Raw genomic sequence first — 25,243 nt, forward strand, 5'->3', positions numbered from 1 at the left:
GCACAGCAAAGGAGACAATCAACAAAAAGAAAAGCCAACCTACTGAATGGGAGAAATTATTTGTAAATCATACATCTGATAAGAGGTTAATATCTGAAATATATTTTTAAAAAACGTATATAACTCAATAGCAAACAAATAAAAAAACCCAATTCGATTTAAAAATGGATAGAGGAGATGAATAGACATTTTTCCAAAGTAGATACACAAATGGTCAACAGGTATGTAAAAATGTGCTCAACATCACCAATCATTAGGAAAATGCAAATGAAAACCACAATGAGATATCACCTCACACCTGTTAGGATTTTTAATGTCAAGAAGACAAGAAAGGATGTAGAGAAAGGGAACCCTTGTTCACTGTTGGTGGGATGCTAAGCTCAAACAGCGACTAGGGAAAATAGTACAGAGGTTTCTCAAGAATTTGAAAGTAGAACTACAATATGACCCAGCAATACCATTTCTGGTGTATACGCAAAGGAAATGATACCTCAAAGAGTTACCTGTACTTCCGTGGTGATAACAGTGCTATTCACAATAGCCAGGAAATGGAAACAATCTGTTGGTGGATGAATGGATAGGGAAGATGTGATATATACGTATCCAGACACCATCAACCGACACCTAGGTTGTTTCCACTTCTTGGCTATTGTGAATAATGCTGCTATCACCATGGAGGTATGGGTGGACTATTATTCAGCCTTAAAAGAGAAGGAAATTCTGTGATTTGCAACAACGTATATGAACAAGGAGGATATTATGCTAAGGGAAATAAGTCAGACAGTAAAAGACAAATATGGCATGGTATCACTTATTTGTGGAATCTTAAAAAAAATGTCAAACTCAGAAGCAGAGTAGAAAAGCAGTTGTCAGGGTGGGGGATGAGGGGAATAGGGAGAGGCTGTTAAAAGGGTATAACCTTTTAGTGAATAAGATGAATTAAGGTTTGAGGATCTACTGTATAACATTGTGATTATAGTTGATGGCATGGTATTGTAGAATTGAAATTTGCTAAAAATAGAACTTAAATGTCCTTGCCAAAAAAAAAAAAAGAAGTAAATATGTGAGGCAATAGATATATTATTTAATTTGATGGTAGGAATCTCTTTTATATACCAAACTGTCACACTGCACACTTTAAATATCTTACAATTTTGTCATTTAAACCCCAGCAAAGCTGGGGAAAAAATTACATCCCAGATCCTCTACTCTTTGAATGATTTGCAGTTGCTAATTTCGTGGCCTGGCCCTGGGTGCCCATGTTTCTGCATAAAGTCTGTGTTAGGATCCCTATTATGTGATTAATTTAAGTGTCTTTCTGAGTGTGCTACAGGGAATTTACCATGTCCTGGACATTAGCAAATGAAAAAAGACTCTTTCTTCTATTTATGACTTCAAGTAAGGAATGGACATAGGGTAAAATCCAAACAAAGTTCAGTTCCCTCAGTTTTGAAAAGCTACTCGTTCACTTAGCATTATCTCAGTGACTAACATAATATAATAAAAAAATATTATTAAAAAAATGAAAACCTACTCGTTGCTCTCATGAAATTCATTTTGTTCTCAAGATCATGTATGGGCCCAGCAGGAATGAAATTTTTATGTTTCAGTTATGAGGTCTCCAAAACACATGCAGCTTGTAGTATCCTCTATTCAGAGATATTTCACTTCCTGTGAAATTGGAGTGTATCTATAATATATATAGCAATATCATATATGTATATAATATTGCTAATATTAATATATAAAACCAAGTAATTCTATGCTTCATTTTTTGAATTGATGTGCCTACTTTGCTTTTATAGATTACCTTATTACCTTTATCATATCTCTGTTAACTATTTATGTTCTTAAATGACAAATGAGAAAACTGCTTATTCTATTTTGTCCTCAGATACGCTGTAGAACACGATGTCATACTCATGCTTCCGGTGGGCATGACTTTCCAACAGCCTGTTGAAGCTGTATTTCTCCAGAATGTTCTTTTGGATTTTACCACCCTGGTCAGCAATGCTGTTATATCTCCCCATTAGCACCGCACCCTCTGGGACAAGAACTCAATGATTGTATATTGCATGAATTAATGGATGATTGTTTTCTTAAACAGAAGCACATAAAAAAAAGCCAGCAAAATTGATGTCCCTTTAAAACCTTACAATTAGAACCAATAAAACAAGCTGGGAAATCTATACCAGGTTGAAGTTTCTTTTGATTCCAAATATAACCCCCGGGTAACACAATTCTTTATCATGGAGCCAATGAGCTAGAAATCTCCAGCTAACACTGCTTCACCCTTCACAGAAACCATCTTTTCCTAGGGGCACCCCCAAAATAGCCGGGCGTCTTACAACATACATTTTCCTTTCAAATGCAAATAAGAACACAAGCAAACAAATACACTGGAAGCACCAGTGCTTCTTCTTACAGAGACACGCATTTCCAGAGCTCTGTGAAACACCTTGATGCCTCCTTTTGACGCTTTCAGAGTAAATGAATTTTCATCAATAATTTCGACATTATAAGGCCAAATACATGGACTCTTGGAAGGTGAACTGAGGTAAATCTTGCATTGCATATTCATTTTTATCTTGTATTCTACTTTAAAAATCTCAAGGTAAAATATTTTCATATGTGCACTCATTAATCCCTTCTAAAGAACAAACAGTAGGCATGATGACCCAGCAAGCCACAAAAAGTGGGGCTCTAGCGTTTACAAATATATCGACCTTAAGAACTCTATTTGAGAAAAGATACAGAGTTGCTTCTTAGACTCATTTGGCAACAATCTACTAACATTTTAGCTTATTCCAATGAAAATAGATGATGTGGCAATATCAAAACAACAGTGCCATTAAAGTTAAATAGTTCTGAGCCTCACATTCCTACAATAATAATATTGGCCTTTTGCCTCTGTTATAGCAAATGCATTAAAAATTCATGCTGATATTTATTCTCTAAATGTAAAATGGAATTAGGATAACAAATAAAGTCTACCATCTGGTGATAATATTGGTTATATATTATATGTTTTTTTTGTTTCTTGAGCTTTTACATGTTTGATTCAAGGTAGGTTACTGAATAATGCATAAACATCTTTAAAAATGCATTTCAATAGTTGAGATTATGGTTGGTTGTCAGGTTCTCATCTTGAACTAATAACGTGGTGATTTTCTTTTTTGTACAGAACAAAACTATGGAGAAGCTAGCCATTAAAAATCTAATTGGTGTTGAGTCAAAATATTTTTCTGATACAGATTCTCTGTCAGTGAGTTCATTTTGTAGAAGAAAAACCACAACAACATTCTGTACAAACGTTACATTTCCTGAAGCCGCTTCTTAGGCAAGTTGGGTTTTTTGTTGTTGTTGTTTTTTAGTTTAGTTTTGTTTTGTTGTGATTGGAGGTAATCTCGATATAATCTAATGTTGTAAGAAATAGGCTATATTTGAAAAACCCAAAATGGCTAAATGATGTAAAGCTATGGAAGACAACATATCTATTTGTTTTGGTTCTGCCTTTTTGGAGGGATCATTTTTACCTCTCTATCCATCATAAACTAATGCCACATCTATTTATACTTTACTTTGAGGCTAAATAGATGCTAAAGTTTTAGCTTCTTTACTTGGGGATTTTAAAGTAGTAACTGTTCGTAATATTGCCATGTTCTGGGTTCTGATTCTGAGTTCTGAAGATTCAGAAACCTGACTATATAAAACCTGCATTGTGACTTTTCATGTTTGGTGGCAAACTGCCTTTAATTAAGCAGATCCATTGGAGATTGATTGATAATATAACATCCCATTTTAATAATTTTGAATGAGAAACATAAGCACAAATTAGACTCAGGTCTGGCTATATAATTGGTAAGGCCTGGTACAAAATGAAAATGCAGGACCCCTTGTTCAAAATGATTAAGAATTTCAAGACAGCAATGGCGGGGCATTAAGTGGAGCACTGGGCTCTTCTAAGAGCAGAAACCTTTTATAACTGCACAGGTCACATGCCCATGAAGTTGGCCCTGATTAAACTCATATATCTGCCAAAGATTTCTTGAAAGTACAGAAGTGGAGTAAAAGCATTTGGACACACACCTGTATTCCCAAGAACAATGGTTGAATTGCTCTTTCCAACCTTAGCCAAGTAGAATGGAAACACGTTAGCACGTCCTGCTGCTGGCTCAACTTCACCCAGCTCATTGCTCTTCTGTTGTAATAAGGCGTGAGCTTTCTTCACCATGTTACAATCCAGTTCAGCTGCCAAGAGATTTTGCAAAATACCCTGCCTTCTTAATTGGTTTCAGTAGACGACCTAGTCGCATCCGCTACACATTCAAAACCTATCTTGACACGCATTGTATTTTTTTTTATTTCCTACCTATGTGATTTATTTATTTTTCTTAAGTTTTCTGTCAAATTCCAGTTAGTTATCATACAGTGTTATATTAGCTTCAGTTGCACAATATAGTGATTCAACACTGTGTTGTATTTTATACATAATGGGCTGGTATTTGGTAGTTTCTATTTCAGGGGATGGCCATTCTCAGCTCTGTTCCTGGACTTTGAAGAAGTTTATAACAATCACCTGCATTTACTAGATTTATTTATTCACTCATTCATTATATTCACTCATTCAATACATCTTTATTGAATGTCTACAATGTCAATGATAGGTGCCATCATGTTCAATATTATAGAACATATTTTTCAATGTATGTTGAATCATATTCAACATATGTTATTCAAGATAGGGTATTCTGAGAATTGACACATATGTTTGTCTGTTATGTTAAACATATACATTAGTCTGGAAATGTTTATTTACATTAACAAACTCAACTTGAATCATCCTAAAAACTAAATAAATATATGATAGATACACAGACAGATAAAGTGGTGTCAAGTGACTGGATTCTAAAATACAAAATATGTCATTAGGACATCTCATTCTCCTCTTCATCATCCTCCTCCTCCTTCTCTCCATACTATGTCTCTCTCCATTATCCTACTTCTTATAAATTGGCTTTATTGTCAAGCAGGATTCCTCCACGTGGTTAAAAAAAAATATATTCAAGTACCTCTAAGTTCACACGTCAGAGGAGAGAACATCTTTTTTGTTTGAGCCTCCAAAATGATTATGTCAAAAGATTTTGATTGGAGGGCACCTGGGTGGTACAGTCAGTTGAGCGACCAACTGTTGGTTTCGGGTCTGTTCGTGGTCTCAGGGTCTGAGATCGAGCCCCATGTCGGGCTCCAGGCTCAGTGCAGCGTCTGCTGGAGATGCTCTCCCTCTGCCCCTCCCACTTGTGCTCTCTCTCTCTAAAAGAAATAAATCCATCTTAAAACACAAGACTTTGATTGGCCTTATCTTGGTCGTGTCACACACCCACCCGCCTTGATCCAAGGATTGTATCTTGGGGCTGGGACACTGTTATTAGTCATTTATGAGAATGTGAGTCCAACTGGGAAGTTAAGGGAGAACTTGGAAAAAGAAAAGAGAGGGCTTTTGTTACCAAAAAAGGAAGAAGAGTTTCTGTGCCGTAAAATAGATGTCTCCTCCAGCTTTACACAATAGGACCCTATGGTTAAATGTAAAGAGTTAAGATTTGAAGTCCAAAGAAAGGGTTGTGCCACTAATACCTTTCGCCTATGGGAATGTGGTCAAATCACTGTGGTAGGAAGAGCTAGTGAAGGGCTAGTCATTTTGATTTTCAAGGGAAAACGTGAAGCAAATAGAACTACTTGTTCTATAGTTCTTAGAGGAAAAACTTAAAAAGTTTATCAATCAGGATAATCAAGCTATCAATTTCGTCCAATTTTGTTGCATCTAGAGAAATATGCCATTAATTTTTTTAAACTTGGTCAAAATGTTTAACCTTTAGAACTTAGAGTTCCCTATTTAGAAAATGGGATGAATACTCTGATTTTACAGGCTTTCAGTAAAGACAAAGACAGTATGGAGGCCAGCAAGTCCAGGTTTGAAGCTGTGCCTTGGGTTTTGATACTTCCAAGTGTTGTATTAATTCTTGTCTACCTTTCCCATACTTTCTAAAATCTAAAGGGACCAAGCTTTTCCCACTTCTTACTGACTCCCTATGAGGAATGCCCAGCAGCATTTGCGTTGTTCCATACACATCATAGCTAATGTTCTGCAGAGCTGATATTTCAAAGTACTTTTAAATTCTTTTCTTGAACTTCATCCTCTGGAGAAAGGCAACGGTATTATTACATAATGCGATGTGACTTGGCTGGAGATAAACCCCTCATAAATGGACTTGTACGCTGGTAATATAATCATCAATCCTGCCATAATGCCATTTCTGCTTCCCTTCACGTAACACAAGGTAGAACAAGTGCGTGAAAAGCTGTAGTGCTCCACACAGAGAAAAGATGTGCTCCCTTCAGCCTCAAGTACCACCTCTCTGCCCACCCCCACGCTGCCAGACTCTGAAAGTGTGCTCTGACCCGTATGACAACACATTGGAAAAATGTTGCTCTTGTGAATATTGTTTATCTGTGGCGTGATGGGACCCTCAAGCTTGTCTCCAAAACTCCTCAGTTGCATCAGGGGACACTTCTGGGAGCTGTGGTGACAGCCGATGCTTATCCCATCCCCCAGCAGGGAAAGGGGGCTGCTCTTCTTCCTGCCAATTTGCAGGGATGCTGAAACAGGTCCCTGGATGCATTTATAACTTGAAGGAGACATTACAGTCACAAAAATTCTGAGATCAGTGAACTACGGAAGCACTAAGGAAGCCTAAAACAACAGCAACAGAACAACAAAATCAGCACCAGAAAATCCAGCCAAATACAGCAGTTTTTATTACTACTGTGGTCACTCTGGGCATGGATTAATGGTATTGTCTTAGTGTGGGTTTTTTTGAGCCAAGGAGGTTTTTAGAGACCTGGCTTCTGAATCACAGGGGCACTGAAGGCACAGGGCTGGTAAGCAGGGCTGCTTGGGGAACCAGCAGGCAGCAGCAGGTCCTTAATGGATAACAAAGCAATTCTCAGAGCATGGATTTGTTCACAGACCTGACACCAAGGTAAAAGGAGAGAGAGAGAGATTGTAGGTTGTGTCTTTTTTTTTTTTTTTTTTTTTTTTTTTTTTTTTACATTAGGTGGAGGAGAGGGAGAAAAGGAAAGCTAAATAAATGATACAGACTCAAGTTCTAGAAACAAACTAAGGAAAACCAAAAATAGCTAGCTCTCTAAATAGAGTGGAAGGGCTGTCTGCAGTGCGGGACCCTGGAGGCTACCTCTTCCCAGGAACCTACCAACCCCCTAAGAAGCCTTTTGTTTGCTCCCTTAATGGATCCTGTCAGCACTTTAATATTCTCAAATATCTCTAATGGTAGCAACGTCCCCTGAAGACCAGTTGGCAGCTGTCTGTGGGATAATCTCGTTTTCAGGACGGTGTGCTTCTCCCGGCTGGCTCCTCATGGGCCCATGGAGACCAACAGGGATATATCCTTTTGGGCCCAAAAAGAAGGAACAACTGTGATTCTAGCTTTTGCTTTGTTTTGTTTTGTTTTGTTTTTTGTTTTTGTTTTTGTTTTGCCACAGGTTGCTGAAACTTGGTCAAAGCGGCCAGAAATTAATTTATGAAATTTCATTAAAATAGGCTTGTTTGCAATAAATAATGACACTAGAAATAGTGTATCTAACATGGGCTTCAGGTTTCATTCAATCCGTTAAAAAAATCTTTCACTACTTCTCCACTCTCATAGCACGTTTTTTAGAGAGTTTATCTTATTTTCAGACTTGTCCAACCCGAAACCTTTCTATCCTGCAAGTTCAGACACTGACTTCCATTTATACATTTTTTTTTTCTCTCCTTATTCATTCCTTAGAAGCTGCCCTGAGGCAAAACCAGAATCAAGAAGTCTGTGGTATTTGCTTCTAGTGCCCCTTTATCCACCTTTTCTCGCATTTCCTCTGCTCTTTTAAGAGTCTTTGCCGTCCCTTCCCTTGGGCGTCCAGTGTTCTCGAACTTTCTGGCCATTGAGAAGCCTCTTCGCGGTGAGAATACTGTCATTAACCTGCACCCAGGCCAGCTGTCCCAGGAGTCCTGGAGGGCAGGGATGTTGGAAAAACTGAGACGGGAATTGCCTCACTGCCAGTCACAGGCTGTGAAGCGCTGGACAACTCTATCTCTCTGAGTCTCAGTTTTCCCACCTGTAAAATGGAGCAATATTTGCTTCAGAATGCTCCATCACAGGGGGAGCCCTCCACACACAGTCCTTCCCAGCTCATCTGTACAAATTCTCTTCTAGGTCAGTCTCCCTCATTCAGCATCTTCAGGAGACCTGCCCAGACCTGCCTGAGAAGCTGCTCCCCTCGCCGTCAAAGCACGCTCTTTGTTGAATGACCACAATTTGTGACTCTCTTATGTCATTTTATCATTTTATTCATCTGTTTTATTTTACCTTTTTTTTGGGGGGGTGGTTATTCTGCTTCTCCTACTAGACTGTAAGGCCCATTCATGAGGGCAGGACTATTTCTAGTCTTTCAACATTGCTACTCTAGACCCGCGTAGATTACAGAGTACTTGGCACCTTAAAGTCTCAATAAACATTTTGTTGGCGCTCCACTAGCATGCGTGGAAATAAACTGAGATCCACCCCCAAAGTAGGACATACGGAGGCTATTTATTTAGATAGTGCTACACCTGGAGAGTCAGCCACCATCACTTGTGTTTGGCAGAGAGAGACTCAAAGGCTTTGGGGGGAGGAGGAAAGTTTTAGGTTGAAAAAAAAAGGTAAGACTTTAGTACGCTCTCCATGGAGGTTGTTAGCGTGGGGAAGTTGGAGGCGGGCTCTCTAGAAGCAGGGCTTTTATTTATTTTTATTTTTTATTTTTTTTTAAAGATTTTATTTATTTAGTTGACAGAGAGAGAGCACAGGAAGGAGGAGCAGCAGAGGGAGAGAGAGAAGCAGGCTTCCCGCTGAGCAGAGAACCCACTGCTGAGCAGAGAGCCCAATGCGGGGCTCAATCCCAGCACCCCACGATCATGACCTGAATGGAAGGTAGACGCTTAACTGACTGAGGCACCCAGATGACCCAGAAGCAGGGCTTTAATGATTGGTTTGGGAAACATCTTTGGTTTTTTCTGACTGGTCCTGAGTTAGAGGTGGGAGCAAAAAATACAGGAGATGGCAGTCACTGACCAAGTACTGTTGCTCTGAGCTGATTACTACAGAGGTTATAAGTCAGAGTTCCACTGTCATACGTGGTCTCACCGTTGTCTGTTTGTACATTTCACTCTCCCATGATTCCTTTCCTCTTCTTCCTATACCCAATATATAACCTACACTTTCAGACAAAGTATGGAGGGAATACAATAGTTAGCTTCAAATAAACTGCTAATATATGACTATATCTTAAGGCATACTGATTTCAAAGAAAAGCGGCATTTATCAGAACTGCTGAGAATTCGAACAAATGGATGGGTAAGAAATAATAAACACGCAGTGCCTGGGTCACTCAGTCATTTAAGCATCTGCCTTCAGCTCAGGTCATGATCCCAGGGTCCTGGGATCAAGCCCCATATCTAGCTTTCTGCTCAGTGGGGAGCCTGCTCTGCCCTCCGCCTTCCACTTCCCCTGCTTGTGCTCTCTCTCTCTCTCTGTCAAATAAAAAACAAAATCTTAAAAAAAAAATGGGGCACCTGGGTGGCTCAGTCAGTTGGGTGTCAGCCTTTGGCTCAGGTCATGATCCCGGAGTCTTGGGATCGAGCCCCATATTGGGCTCCCTGCTCGGTGGGGAGTCTGCTTCTCCCTCTGCCCCTCACCCCACTTGTGCCCCCCCAAATAAATACGTAAAATCTTTAAAATAAATAAATAAACAACAGTGAGGGTGACAGTGTTTGAGGGCAAAGTATTACATTGATAATCCTCTTCAAATTACAGTGCAAGAACAGCTCTGCTTAGTTTTTCTCTTTAAAATATACAAATAATGAAAGGTTAAATTTTTCTAAGATACTAAGTTCATACAGGAGACCAATAAAAAGACTTTTGATGCCTCTGCATTGACACCTGGACACCGTGGAAATCTGGCCCTCTCTAGTCCCTTTGCCTGGGATGTTTCAGCCTTGTCTTCCCAGCTCTGGACACTGACCTTCAAGATGAGCTCCAAGAATTGTCCTTCCCTGCACAGCTGTTGCCAACAATAGGCTCACAGCTCTTCTGCTGTCCAGATTCGTAAATCTCTTATCTGTGTCACTCAACACTTAATGACATTTTGCAGTGAGTATTTCTTATGTTCGTGTTCTCTCTTATCGAGTAAATTGGAAGTTTCTGTCACTTTTGTGCGTCTACCACAGCAACTATAATATATACAGAGTCAACTCGTTCGGCTGCATAAATACTTTCTTTCACCATTAATAAAAGTAGGAAATCAATAGACATTAAAATTTCAAAGACAGAAATAAGAGTATTTTGCCCTGTGTATGTGGGAATAGTATTATATGTTATTTAATGACATGGGCCCTTTAGATTGTGTGGTTCAGACCAAAGCTTAATTGCTATCACAAATGCTTAGGCAAATTTTTAAAAGATTTCTAAGCTTTGGCTCTCTCCTTTATAAAATGAGGACAACGATATATGTCCTATACAGAACATATTGTACCTAAGTATTGGGGAACTAGTAAGTGATCAGTAAACATTAGTTCTTAATATAGTATTTAAAAATTACTTAGGGCCCCTGGGTGGCTCAGTTGGTTAAGTGTCTGCCTTCGGCTCAGGTCAAGGTCTCAGGGTCCTGGGATGGAGCCCCACATCGGGCTCCCTGCTCAGTGGGGAGTCTGCTTCTCTCTCTCCCTCTGCCTTCCCCCATCATGCTCTCTCTCGCTCTGCTCTCTCTCTCTAATAAATAAATAAAATCTTTAAAAATAAATAAAAATAAAAATTATCTAAAATTATACATTAAAATTTATGAGGAAGACTCTATTTATAAAATACACATATTTCTAAGATTTGGGTTGTTATGAAAGCGTTTGGGTTGTTTTTGACTGAGTTTTCATTGACACAAAAAATTAAATCTATTAAATATATGGAGAATATATTGGTAATATGATAATTTACTTCAGTTGAGTGCCAAACCTAAAAAGTTATGGTTCCATTTAAAAAAAGAAAAAGAACACAGCATACAGCAAAAATAGACACGTGACAGTGGAGAGGTACCCTTTTCCTTTATGAGCATGTCAGGCACTATACCAACTAATCAGATGTCAGTTTAGTAAGATAACAGGGGTCACTATGATGTCCTACAGCGCCCTGAACTTGGAATCAAAGCTCAGGATTCAAGATCTACCATTTGCTAACCACATAACTGAGGGTAAGCCACATATAGTCATTAAAATTTTACCCCCTTTGTAACATGGAGGTAAGATACTTAACTCAGCATTAATAAAACACAAATGTGAAGGGACTTCTGTTTCTAGCTATGATTGGCATGCTTGTAACAAACCAATTTGGCACCCAGAATAACTGGAAAAGTCAGATAGGATATACACATGGGGGCCTCTGGGTGGCTCAGTTGGTTAAGCATCTGCGTTCGGCTCAGGTCATAATCTCAGGATCATGGGATCGAGTCCCACGTGGGGTTCCCTGCTCAGTGAGGAGTCTGTTTCTCCCTCTACCCTTCCGCTCTGCTTTTGATCTCTCTTTCACTCTCTCTCAAATAAATAAATAAAATTTCAAAAAAAATAGGATATATACATGAAATCTGCGTGAAGGCATTGGAAAATTTCTTAGGCAGCCAGGATCTGAGGACTAAGATCCCAGGAAAAAATGATGACCATTAAGATGAACTGAACTTACACATGCTTCTTTTCCTTTCAGGGCATTTGTTAATTTTTGATATGAGTAAGGGATTGTGAAACCAGGCAGAAGATGGCTGCCAAGAGGTGGAGGGGGCAGCAGAGCTTTTGAAAAGACCATAGGGCTGGGAGACAAAAACTGGAGTTCAGGCCAATGAGGTGTCAAGTGTTTGAGGGAACAAGATCATGGAAAATAAAGAGGCACAGAGAAGTAAGCCCGACGCTCTACGCACTCCCCATTCGGCATTTGCCAATTCCTTATTGAGCAGTGTCAGAGGTTAAGAAGCTAAGTAAAAAGCGGCTGAAAAGGAGAAGACAGTTTTTGGCAATCTCACGGCACTGGGTAAACAAAAACTGGAATTCAGGACTGCCAAGGAAAAGAGGTTCTAGAAAGCACTCCAGTCTTTCATTCGAGACTGTTGGCAAGCTCCACTCCAGGAATTGAAGGTGAAAAGTAGACCAAGACTTGAAGAGATTCCAAGCTAGGGTCCCACATTTTCTGATCGGATTGAGAGAAACTCCACTTACTCAGCTGCAGGAGGGGGTGTGTCCTCCCTGTAGGAAGAACATCACCCCAAATCTATCATACTTGCCACAAACCATGTTTCGCAGTCAATCAAAATCAGTACGCATAACAATAAGCAGCATCCCAAAATCGACAACGCAATCACAAATGAACTGGATACTAGGTGTTCAGACCTAGACCTGAAATTGATTTAAATGAACAACTTCAATAAAATAGATGGCAAAATGCAAATTCCAAGAGATCAGAGATCTATGTTCAATATTCAATAAAAAATGTCCAGGTCTATCAAGAGATAGGATAATGTGACCAAAACTAAAAAGAAAAGGAACAATAGAAACAGGCTCAGGTGATGCAGGTCTTAGAGTTAGCAGACAGGACATGAAATAACTATTAACATTTTCAAGGAAATTGCAAAAAGGATGGACAAAATAGATAAAAATAAGAATTCCAACACAGCAATTGCATCTAAAAGTATTTGATACTTCACATGAGATTACCACCTTTGGAATAGGTCCATCCCTCCCCTGTACTAGTCAGAAAAAGTGAAGGCTTATTACCTTTCTTCAATTAAGAATCCGGTTAGGTCCATTTTTGCAAAGTCAAGGCTCAGCCTAACTCTGTGTTCTTGGCACACAGGCCTCCACGTCAGGTGCCTGAAACCCGGCCCGTGGAGGGTCCTCCTCTCTAATCTCACACACTCAACAGTATGAGACTGAGGAACCTTCCACTTTCCTTTTCAGATATTTCATATGTGTCCCTTAGCTTTTAATTTGTCATCTTACACAGCTTCACAATTTAGCAAACGTGTTGATGGGAAAAGTGGCTATGTCCCCATTGTTTCTTTCCAGCCTTACAGAACTAAAAAAGTCCCACTTGTTCGTCATTTCCCAGCTCTCTTCCCAGGACAGATCCTGACCCTTAGCCGATTGCCCACACCAAGAATCTTCAGTTCCTCTTGGAACAAAAACAGTTAATGCATGATGAACGCACATTTTCTGCCTTCTCCCCTCTCTGGAATCTTAGCCCTTCTGGTTTCCATTGTTTCAGCGACTCTCTGATGCTTTTAAACAAATTTTAAAAAAAATTATGTTAGTTTTGAGCTGATCTCAAAAGGAGCATTTGTCTTCCTCTAGCTACTCCTTCCTGCTTGATAGGACTGGTAATGCCAAGTGTTGGCAAGAATGTCAAGCAACCTTGACTTTCATGGACTGTGATGGAGGGTAAATTGGTACAACCATTTTTGGAAGGCTGTCATTAATAAGGACATCCTATGGCACAGTAATTCTACTTCGAAGATTATACTAATGATAACATTTTCAAGTTTTAGTGCTTATGGGTCCTGCTCCTGGGCTCCCAGGGAAGCTATACCTCAGCATTTACCAAGGTCAAAATGACTCAGCAGAACCTCAAAGCATGGGATCTATTTCTGCCCCAAGTACACATTGTGTATCTGCTTCGTTAAAGAAAAAAAAAAAAATCAGAACACAAAAAAATAAGGAAAAGGAAGAAACTTCCCTGGTTCCCATAAGATTAAAGTCATACAGCCCCACCCATACTAGCAACTGAAGACAAAGTCTGCAACTTTCTGAAATGGTCTTTGTCTAATACTTTGTAACTTTTTATGTAGAAAATGTATATAACCCTACAGCAAATGTTTCCTTACCCGAAAACTCTCTTCTCTGTGAAGAGTGTGTATCCCGAGTTACTGTCCCAATTTGAGCTGGAATAAAACTCTTTTCCTTTTTTTTTTTAAAGAAATTGTAAAATTTCTTATTAATTTTGCATCGACACCAACTTAAGAAATGCATTCATTAGTCCACCAAAGGCAGGCATGAGAGCCTGAAAACGGAAATGTCCCAAACGTCCATGCACAGGGGAACAGATATATAAATTGTATCATTTTCATTCACAAGGAAAACAAAGCACAACCACATACAAGGGGATGAATGTCCGGATGTTTAGCAGAAGAACTAGATACAAACTAACATTTGAAATTTCAAAAAGTGTTGCACACAGCAAAGCAGCACACACAGGAAGAATTACAGTGCCAATAATATACTAAAACTATGTAGAATATTGCTAAGCTTTGGGAACCTTGCTCCACGTAAACTGGACTTCAAATATTTTATGTAACCTCAGTGAAAATCCATGCACTGAAATAAAAAATGATGAAAGATGAAAACAGAATTCTCTCATTTTTGAGATAAACTTAGTAGTAAGTATCAAGGCACTCCTAAACGCCGCAAGCTGCTTTTTATTCCTCTAAACTAGGCAAAGCTGCCGAAGTGTCCCACATTCCACAGCTTTATCTCCACGGCTCAAACGCATAGCTCTACATTTTCGCCTTGCTTTGGCCTGATGTATGTCTCTCATTTTTGTCACTTATGTTTGAAAGTGTCAAATTCTAATTTGGACTGCTATATCTTAAATCTGATATTTGTGGAGCTTAAGGAATGTAGTGGGCGCATCACGTGACTCGACCCGACGTTGTGACAATGACGAGTGCCTTTTCCAAGAACCAAGCACTCCTGATCTCCTTCTGTGTTAGGCATCAGAACATTGCAGTTTTACTCTGCACAGTATTACTTTTCGAAAGGGAATGTTCTGTGAAAGATCGGAGACAGAAGGACCTCAATTTGAATCTAAACGATGCCGGTGTTTACCAGTAGAAAAGTCTTGATATTAAAGAGTACCTGGACTTGAACAGGTCTCATAAATAAAAGAAATTATATATGAGGCTGGTTTGTCTCAAACGTACAAATTCTTGTGTTTGGAAATGTCAGCGTGCTTGGCAAAAGCAACTTGTCTGAACCTCAGTTGGGGGCTATTAGACACTAGAAGTTAAATATTTTTGCAGCCAGACATTGAGCTTACTGCTTAACACATCTGGAATATCACTTCTTAGTCCAAAACAGGCTGCTGATTTTTTCAAGAGAAGGAATGCCTTCGTGTCGGGTGAATTTTTTCTTTTCATCTAGAACTTTAAAAAAAAAAAATGTCTCTTTATTTTGATATAATTTCAAACTCGCAGACAAGTGGCAAGGATAGTACCAGGAATTTCTACATACCCATGTTTACGAATTATTTACAATAAACTTAACCCCCTTGTTTTGTCATGTTGTTTTTCACTTCATCTTCTTTCCCTCTGTGCGTGTGTGTGTGTGTGTGTGTGTGTGTGTGTGTGTGTTTTGTGTGTATAAATCCTTCATCCTTAAATACTTCAGTGGGTATTTCCGGAGAGCAAATAATTCATCAGCCCTTTTTGTCCTTCTTGGTCTTGATATTTCTAACTGGCAAAAGCCATTTAATTTACAGATTATCGCTCAGTTTGGATTTGTCTGTTGTTCTTCCTGGTTAGATTCAAGTTATGCATCAGAAACACAGGAACACCAGAGAAGCGGCGCTGTGTCCTCACTGCATTCCATTAGGAGGAAAGCAATGTTGGTTTGGTGCTGATATTAACTTTGATACTTTGGTTGAGGTACTCAGGTTTCTCTTTAAACTTTTGCCCATTAGTTTTATCATTCTACTACCATTTACCATTCTACATTAGATTTTCTAACTTCACCATCCCTTCCCTATCGACTAATTATCATTCTGCATAAGAAAGGGCTTTCACCTCTTTTCCATTTATATGTTCATTTATTAATTTATTTAATTATATTTTTATGGACTCATGGATTCGTATGTTAATCAATAGGTTAGAATACACTTAGTATCATTATTTTCATGATCAAATTATCCAAGATCTGGCTGTGTCCTCAAGCTGGCTCCGTGTGTGTGCAGGTGTGTGTATGTGTTTGTTTATTTCCATCATTCTTTGAGGACTTCCTTACTTCTGGGTCAAAAATAAGTTTCAGGGGCGCCTGGGTGGCACAGCGGTTAAGCGTCTGCCTTCGGCTCAGGGCGTGATCCCGGCGTTATGGGGATCGAGCCCCACGTCAGGCTCCTCTGCTATGAGCCTGCTTCCTCCTCTCCCACTCCCCCTGCTTGTGTTCCCTCTCTCGCTGGCTGTCCCTGTCTCCGTCGAATAAATAAATAAAATCTTAAAAAAAAAATAAGTTTCAGGCTCATTTCCTCCAGTTCTTAAATGAGTCTTTTCACAAAGAAGCCCTGGTATCCTTTTGTAGATCATTTTCTGGTATAACATTTCTTTTAGGCATCCTCAGCAGACAGAGTTAGAAAGATGTACATATTTGCCTCTGTATTTTCATATATAACTGTAGCTATATCTATATAGCCATATAAAAGCAGGGGTCCAAAGTGATACCTTCAATTTCAATCCAATATCACAGGGTGTATTCTAGCTATCCTTCCATATCTGTAACTCTCTGACTCCATTCTGGATGAATTTGCTTTCCCTTTTTTTTTCTTGCTTGCTCCTCTCTCCTTTTTTCTATCTTCCCTTCCTCCCTTTTTCCCAAATGTATTTTTCCCTTTTTAAAATATATTAGTTACACTATCTCAAAATCTGAAAATGTTAAATCAATGTTAAGGAAGACTAAACACTGCATCTTTCTGTAAAATTAGTGACTCCCATTTTATTTTATTTTATTTTTTAATTTTTTAAAGATTTTATTTATTTATTTGAGAGAGAGAATGAGAGAGAGAGCACAAGAGGAGGAAGGGTCAGAGGGAGAAGCAGATTCCCTGCTGAGCAGGGAGCCCAATGCAGGGCTCAATTCTGGGACTCCAGGATCATGACCTGAGCCGAAGGCAGTCACTTAACCAACTGGGCCACCCAGGTGCCCCATGACTCCCATTTTAAATACTACATTTTGCCTATACATATGTTTTGCTCTACCTTTTGTATTGTAGGTTTATTTAAAATTTGTACAAAGGGAACCCTTTTCGGAAAATCAGTGTTGTATAGAGGCAAAAAGAAGGTAATTTATTTGGAAAATATTTCCATGAAGTGATAGGTGCCAGATAGATATTGCTCTGATTTTGTAAAGATATGATAGGGAAGGAACTCTTTCACTGAAATTGTCAACCAGGAATTATTGAATAATCATGGCACACAAACTCCACCATCATACTGTGTGCATCCATCAAAGCTGGCAAGAGCTACCTAGGTTATTTTTCAAGAGTGCTATCCTTCCACTGACTTTCTAGGAAAATAGACAAATATTACAGCACCAATGTCTGTTCCCATCCCCCTTCTTGAAAGTATAATCCACAAATAATGGACTATGGAGATTCCAGAATATTTAAAAGTATCAAATAAAAACTTCTGCTCTCGAGTTAATGTGAGTTGTATTGTTCTTGGGAGAAGAGAAATGAGTCTGATGGATGAGGCAGGAAATAGTTCAGTGAGCACCTAAATAAACAAAATTGTAAATAAGAAAAGTGCATAAAAACATAAGGAAAATAAACTTTGGCTTTGTGTGTGTGTGTGTGTGTGTTTGTGTGTGTGTGTGTGTGTGTGTGTGTGTACCTGCCTTTCAAATAACACCTAACTTGGAAGTAATCCTTTCTTACCCACAGACCAGACCAGGTATAAAGACCAAATGTATCTCTGAAAATGCAGGGATAAAAGGGAGCTCTTGACACTGAAGAGAAAGAAAAGAACAGAATGACTTTCTGGACCTATGTTTCAGAACAGAATGGAAAAATGTCATGATGATTACTGGTGTGAGGCCAGAATTTTATTGTAATAGTTGGTCAGCGAGTCCAAAATGAGCATTTAAGCATCCAAGTCACAGTTCCTGGTGTCACTCAGACATAACCAAGGATACTTATAAGTCTAGAAAGCCTAAGGTCAAAGGTTAGCATCACCAGGGAGAGAACAATTACCTCGACAGGTAGATGAAAAAAATGATGCACGAGTTAATGCAGTACCGGAAATCAGAGCCTCTAAAAGTGTGACACAACCCGCCAGCCTACAAAGTGCCACAGGTTAAAATAAGGACAACGTCTATTGTCATAGCAGGATTTGTTTTTGACCTTGTCTTTTTTTCTTCTTAATTAGATGGAGAATATTACTATATATTCTGTATACTGCTAGGTAGGAATGTGCAAATGGCAACAGGTGAAGAAGAGGAAAACTGAGAGAGGAACACAGTAGAACAGCTGCGGTGTGGGAGAGGCAGGCAGCCTCAGGTGTTAGTGACCGTGTCCATGCAAACCCCACTGGAGAGCTCTGGAGAGCTGGACACCAGGGCTCTGCTGCAGGATGCTGCCCACCCGACAGATTGTGCAGATGATGCCAAAGGGCATCAGGGCCAGTGATCTAACCTTCAACCCCTCAACATCACTCTGTCATCGAACACCTGCTAGGTGCCAGGCTCTTCATTTTATCTTTACAAAGCCTGCATGCTAGGGGAAATTAATTCCATTTTACAAATGAGGAAATTGAGGTTATTCTAGCCATGTCTTGCCAATCCTAATTCTGATGGGCTTTCCATTGAGCTGTGTTCCTTTGTTTCAGATGAGAAATGTTTATAATTTATCTGTGAATGGAGAGAATTAAATAAGAATATACTCATTGAGTAGCATCTGGCAGAGATAGTTTCATGCAGCTCATTCTAAAACATAGAGGTCTTGGTTGCAAGGGTTTTACTTATATTAATACATTTCATCATCAAAACAGCCCTAACAGGCAGGTATTATTAATATCATCCCCATCCTGCAGGTGAGAAAATTGAGACACAGAGGGAACTTCTTTAAGGTTACACTGCGTATTGGCTTGCTAGGGCTACTGTAACAAGGTACTACAAATTGAATGGCTTAACCAACAGAAATTTATTGACTCACCATTCTGAAGGCGGGCAGTCTGAAATCAAGATGTCAGCAGGGTTGGTTCCTTCTGAGGACAATGAGGGAAGACTCTAGTCCAGGTCACCTTTCTTGGCTTGTAGATGGCCATCTTCCCCCTGCGTTTCTTCACATTGTCTTCCCTCTATGTATGCCTGTGTGCAAATTTCTTCTTATGAGTACACCAGTAGTGATGGATTAGGGGATGCAGTGGATTGAATTGTGTGCCATCAAAATTCATATGTTGGGGTTCTAATCCCGGTGTCATGGTATTTGGAGGTGGGACCTTTCAGGGATCATTAGGTTTGGATGAGTTTATGAGAGTGGAGCCCTTATGATGGGATTGGTGCTCTTATATGGGGATGACAAGCCACTATGTGAGAACAGAGCAAGAAGACGGCTATCTATGAACCAGGAAACAGGCTCTCTTACCAGGAACTGAACCAGCCAGCCCTTTGATCATGAACTTTTCACCTCCAAAGCCATGAGAAATAAATTTCTGTTCTTTAAGCCACTTAGTCTTTGCTATTCTGTTACAGCAGCCTGGGTGGGCTAGGACATTTGCTTTCCTACCACAGGGCCACTACCTATGCTATTCCTCTTCACCATCGCATTCTTGGTGCCTGGCACATAGTTGGAACTCAACAAATATTTGTTGAATATTACTATTTAAAATGAATTTAAGGGGCAACTGGGTGGCTCAGTAGGTAAAGCGACTGACTCTTGATTTTGGCTCAGGTCATGATCTCAGGGTCCCGAGATGGAGCCCCACCTTGGGCTCCGTGCTGAGCGTGGAGCCAACTTGAGATTCTCTCTCTCCCTCTGCCCCTCCCCACCCCACTTACATTCTCTCTCTCTCTGAAAAAAATAAAAAACAAAAGAAAAGAAAAGAAGAAGAATTTAAAATGCAGGCTTGTCATTGCCCATGGTCGGAAGTCTATCTGGTTTAAGTAGACCTCACCAGGCAAACCTACAAATACTCTCCAATTAAAATTAGAATTAACAGACGCCTTATTCTCTCTAGTGAAACTGTCTCTGGGCAAATTTAAATAGCCTTTCTCTTTTCATAAGTGTGTATGTGTTACAAAAATAATGTGAGTTAAAATAACCCCATGGGAAAGGTCTGCCTTTATAAGCTGCATCTCAAAGAATGGCAGGATGGTGCTTAACTGCAAAATGTATAAATTTCTGGGGCAAATTAGTGTTCTGCTGTAGACTTATGGACACGCATTCAATATGGTTTATATAAATGAGGAAAATTTGTAATGGACTTGAAATTAAATTAAAATGCTATAGCAGTCATGTTTTCTCATGAATTCTGCTGAAACTGTGATGCCCTTCTTCCTGCTTCTAATCTCCTCTTTTTCTCCAGCCAGCCTTTTACGTGGCCCCCAAAGTCAACTTCATAAAGCACCAAGCTGACTTTGTCACGTTTCTACCTCAAAATGATAGCACCAGTTGCCAACAGAATAAAGCACAAAGTATTTTTTTTCCAACTTATCTTTTTAGCCTCTACCTGACTCATCCCCAAAGTCTGATAACACCCCTCCCACTGTTTTGTTAAGCTGCTATGAGCCCTGCTCGCACCCTTCTGCTCTGGGCCCCTTTGTACATTGGGACACTGCCTGGAATAAACACCATCCATTCTCCCTTCAAGGCCCATTTGAGACACCACATTCTCTGCGAAGCCTTCTTTGACCTTCATCTCCTATTGTAGAGATAGAACCACTCTCTTATCTACATTGCTCTGGAACGTTGTCTCTCTCCATTTCCATTCCTCAATTTCTCCACTATAACATAAACAACTTGAGGGCAGGTGTGATTTCCAGCATGCTATTAGGTGTGGACAAACAAGCCTCTACATAGTAAGTGCTCAGTAACATGGAAGGAAGGGAAGGAAGAGGGAAAGAAGTAGGGAAATCAAGAAGGAGGGTAAAAAGAACGGATATCTTAAGATACTGTAAAGAAAAAACATGGCTACCCAATCCAATGCAACCTTCTGTGGAATGGGGAGGACAGCAGAGAGTCATTTGCTTTTTCTTTCACAGATGTAAAGGGAAAATAAAAGAGGAGAAAACCTAATTTTGATGAATTAAGAATGAATACGTACTAACTAAAAGTAATCAGGTAAAACAGGTTTAAAAATGAAAAGAAGGATTTTCTGAGACCTGGAAATTATTCCAGTTTCATAATCCACTCAATAGTTGTGCATAACCAAGGTTAAACATCTAGGTGAAATAAAAATCCCTTTCCTCACCAAGTACGTCCCCAAATCCAGATGTTTGGCATGCTGATAGACATAATATCTAGATGACAGATTGAATTTTTTATTGGCCACTTATGTGTTTTGACACCACCAGTGATGTTATGAGTCTGGAGCTCCACATAAAAGCTTCTGCACTTATTTACCCTATAATTTATATAGTAAGACATTTACCAGGAAGGAGAGAATGCCAACATAGTTAAACAGGAGGAAATATAAACATGATTTTCTTTGAGTAGAGGATATTTGATGTCAGTTCTGATTACCTGCATGAGAACTTTTTAAGTTTCCATTGGGCAAGTTTTATAATAAAAGAAATGTTTTTGGATCCAAAGACATATCAAGTCCTCCACTATGCTGGCTCAAGAGTAGGCCAGGCAAACCTCTTTAAATTGCTTGTGGGTTTTGTAGTTTTTGGTCATACGGCTATTCAAAAAAAAAAACAAAAAACCCTCATGGTAAGTTTTATTTTCAAAAGATGGCTGTAACATTATCCCCACCCCACATATTTTTCTTACATTATGACTCTTATCACTTGTCTTAAAAAGATGTGGGGGCCACATCCCCTTCCCTTGTATAAAAGTGACCTTGTAATTATGGCAGAAATAGAACTCAAGACTCATCAGTTTAGGTTATTTATGATGGTAAAGCTTCTGACTGGTTTTCTTACACCTCTTGCTCTTGAGACCCACCCACCATTGAATGAAGAAAGCCAAGCAGTCCATGAGGAGGCCCACATGAAGAGGAATTGAGGCCTCCAGACCAGGTACAGGATTAGTTCTGGATTAGAAAGGGCTTTGGGAACGGGCAGACTAGTGGTAATAGTGAGGCCCAGAAAGGACTACTGGCTCTTTCAGAGTAATGAGATGGTCAGTGGCTGAGTAGAGGGTGGAACACAGCTATATAGGCCAGAACTTTTCTCACTGATGATTGTCTTCAATATTCCTATATTCTGGCTTTCTGACACCTGAGCGTCTCTTTTTTTCAGTGGTGTCATGTCCAACTATCTCCAGCTGAACAACACATGAGCTCTATCCTCATTTCTGTTCCTCTAGGGCTCCCTCCTAGGACAACCAATGTCCCCTTTCTCTTCATTGACATTTTAAGTGTTTCAGCGTATTTGTGTTTTCAAAGACTTAAAGATTGTCTTGGTGATTCTATGCGCATGAATAATACACATTTCAACATAAAGACAATCATTCTATGAAAAATAACAAATTTTCTAAAATAAATGAAAGAAGATGGTATTGTTCCGTAGCTTTGAAAATCTCTTTAAATGTTAGCTAATAGAAAACAGTTATATTTTTACATATGTTCCTGCATTCAAATTGTCGAAATATGTTGTTTTGGTGGAAGTATGTGAAGAAAATCTAGCTTCATACACATCTGCAGTTGGAAAATGAACAACTATTGTAATAGATTTTCATTAAATTGTGGAGAGTCTTCTTTGATACTACACCAAAACTTGACAAGTGTTACTTTCTTAAAGGTTAGTTGCAAAATGGAATAACTGATAGCAGATGAAAGCAGTTTTCATACTCTTTTACATTAAATACATTGGTCTGTCTTACATTATAAATAGACCTTTCAACCAGCACTTTTTTTTTTTATGTCATGTGCTGGTCATTTGGAAAATACTGATTCACTGAATAATGCAGACTTCTCAAATGTTGAAACATTTCATTATATGTTATCAAAGAAAACCACATTCATTAAAACTATTTCTGATGTCATCAGAAGAGTTTTCAAGTATTGGGAAGCTGTCAAGCTCACAGTGGTGGATAAGAGTTTTCCAAAATTTTGGTGTTTGTTGGAAAGTTTGAGTTTAACATTGGCAACAAGTATTAGCAATTGTTTTCCTTGAAGTAACAAATTCCCACAAATTGGAACAAACAAAATCCGTTTATCAGTGATTCTTTCAAATAAGAATTGTATTTCATGAAAAATGTGGCTAGTTCAGTTCACAGTTCAATTGCACAAGTGTTTTATGTGTACCTTCCAACACCTTACAGAGATATTAAGAAAACATAGTCAATGAATGGATAAAGGAGATGTGGTATATATATATAATGGAATATTACTCGGCCATAAAAAATGAAATCTTGCCATTTGCAATGACATGAATGGAACTGGAGAGTATTATACTAAGTGAAATAAATCAGTCAGTGAAAGACAAATGCCATATGATTTCGCTCATATGTGGAATTTAAGAAACAAAACAAATGGGCAAAGGGAAAATAAAGAGAGAAGCAAACCAAGAAACAGACTTTTAACTGTAGAGAACAAACTGATGGTTGCCAGAGGGAGGTGGGTGAGTAGATGGGTTAAACAGGTGATGGGGATTACGGAGAGCACTTGTGGTGAGTACCAGGTGTTGTACGGAAGTGTTGGATCACACTGTATATTAACTAACTGGAATGTAAATAAAAACTTAAAAAAAAAAAAAGAAGACATGGTCAAGAATTGTGGTTTAACAAAATTAATAATTATAATTTTAAGTGCTTCATCAAGGATATTCTTATGTGAAATTGGTTTTTTTCCTTTAACTGCTAATACATGGTGGGGTGAAATGCAATGGTTCTAGTACAGGTTGATGCCACAGTGTTGATACACACTAGGTGCCAACAGTTTCACTCAACATTGCTTCTGCACCATCCGTGTGTTAGAGTGAAAAGGGGAAATGATGTTTTAGTAGTATTATGAAAATAGTTTAGACCATCGTGACCTCTATGGGCCAGGGGGATCCACAGATCATTATATGAGATCATTACTTGAAAATTGCTGACATAAAGTCTAACAAACTATAAGAAGGAGTTAGATTTTATTTCAGTCACAATGAGCAGCTCTTCATGGGATTTTAGCTAGGGAAAGGTATGATTTGATTTGCATTTTTAGAAGATGACAGAGAGGTTTCTTAATTGAGAAAGTGTTTGATGGTGCCATGTACAGAGAGGGGAGAAGGCTGTAGGAGGATGTAAATAAAGAAATATTAAAAGTAGCTTGAGATGTAATGTAGTTGCGTTGTCTGTGAGACATCCAAATGGAAGACCTTAGGAAATTTTACTTGTAGATCTGAAGCACAAGTTAGTTCTAGCCTGGGTTTATGTACTTGGAAGGCATTTACCGTTAGAGAGCACACAATTGTAGTGATTGATAAAATCACATAGGAAGACAGTGTAGAGAAAGAAGAGAAACTTGAACCCAACCTTGAACAACTCAAAACTTGAGAAATATATAAGATTAGTAAATCTCTTGGAAGTGGGTTTGGGGACACTAGGGTATGAAGACAAAGGGGATTTGTCCTTGCGCACTTGTTTGTACAATTTCCAATGAGAATGTGCTTTTCTTTTTATAGCTTTACATTATTTAAAATGTACAATTTGACAGTTTTGTCATATGTATATACCAGTGAAACGTTCACCACAATCAAGATGACCAAATCAAGAAAATTCCTTGTGATCCTTCATAATCTAAGCCTCCCTCGCCACATTCTCCAGGCAACCACTAACCTGTTAGGGTGTTATTCTGTTCAAAACAAAAAATAACTTAAAAATGAAATCATTCTAACCAAACATAATTTTTCAGGAAAATAAGGTTATAAGAAATGGATCAGCCTTCATAGACTGGTAAAGCTTTTTGAGGACAAAAGGAGATTAGAATCCAATTTTCTTGACTTGCATTTTTGGGACCGTTTCACTATACCAGGCTTTCTCTGCTCTTTGACCTACTGCCCTGATCATTTTTTTTTTTTACTTGACTCCTTTTAGACAGTATCCCTTTTAAAAGTATTTGAGGAAGAATTTCTTCTCTGTAGGTTGAAGTCACTCCTTGATCTGCTAAGACACGGAGTCTTCAGTTCTGACAGCTACTGTAGGCTGCCTCA

Source organism: Ailuropoda melanoleuca, chromosome 2 (assembly GCF_002007445.2).
Source record: "Ailuropoda melanoleuca isolate Jingjing chromosome 2, ASM200744v2, whole genome shotgun sequence".
NCBI lineage: Eukaryota > Metazoa > Chordata > Mammalia > Carnivora > Ursidae > Ailuropoda > Ailuropoda melanoleuca.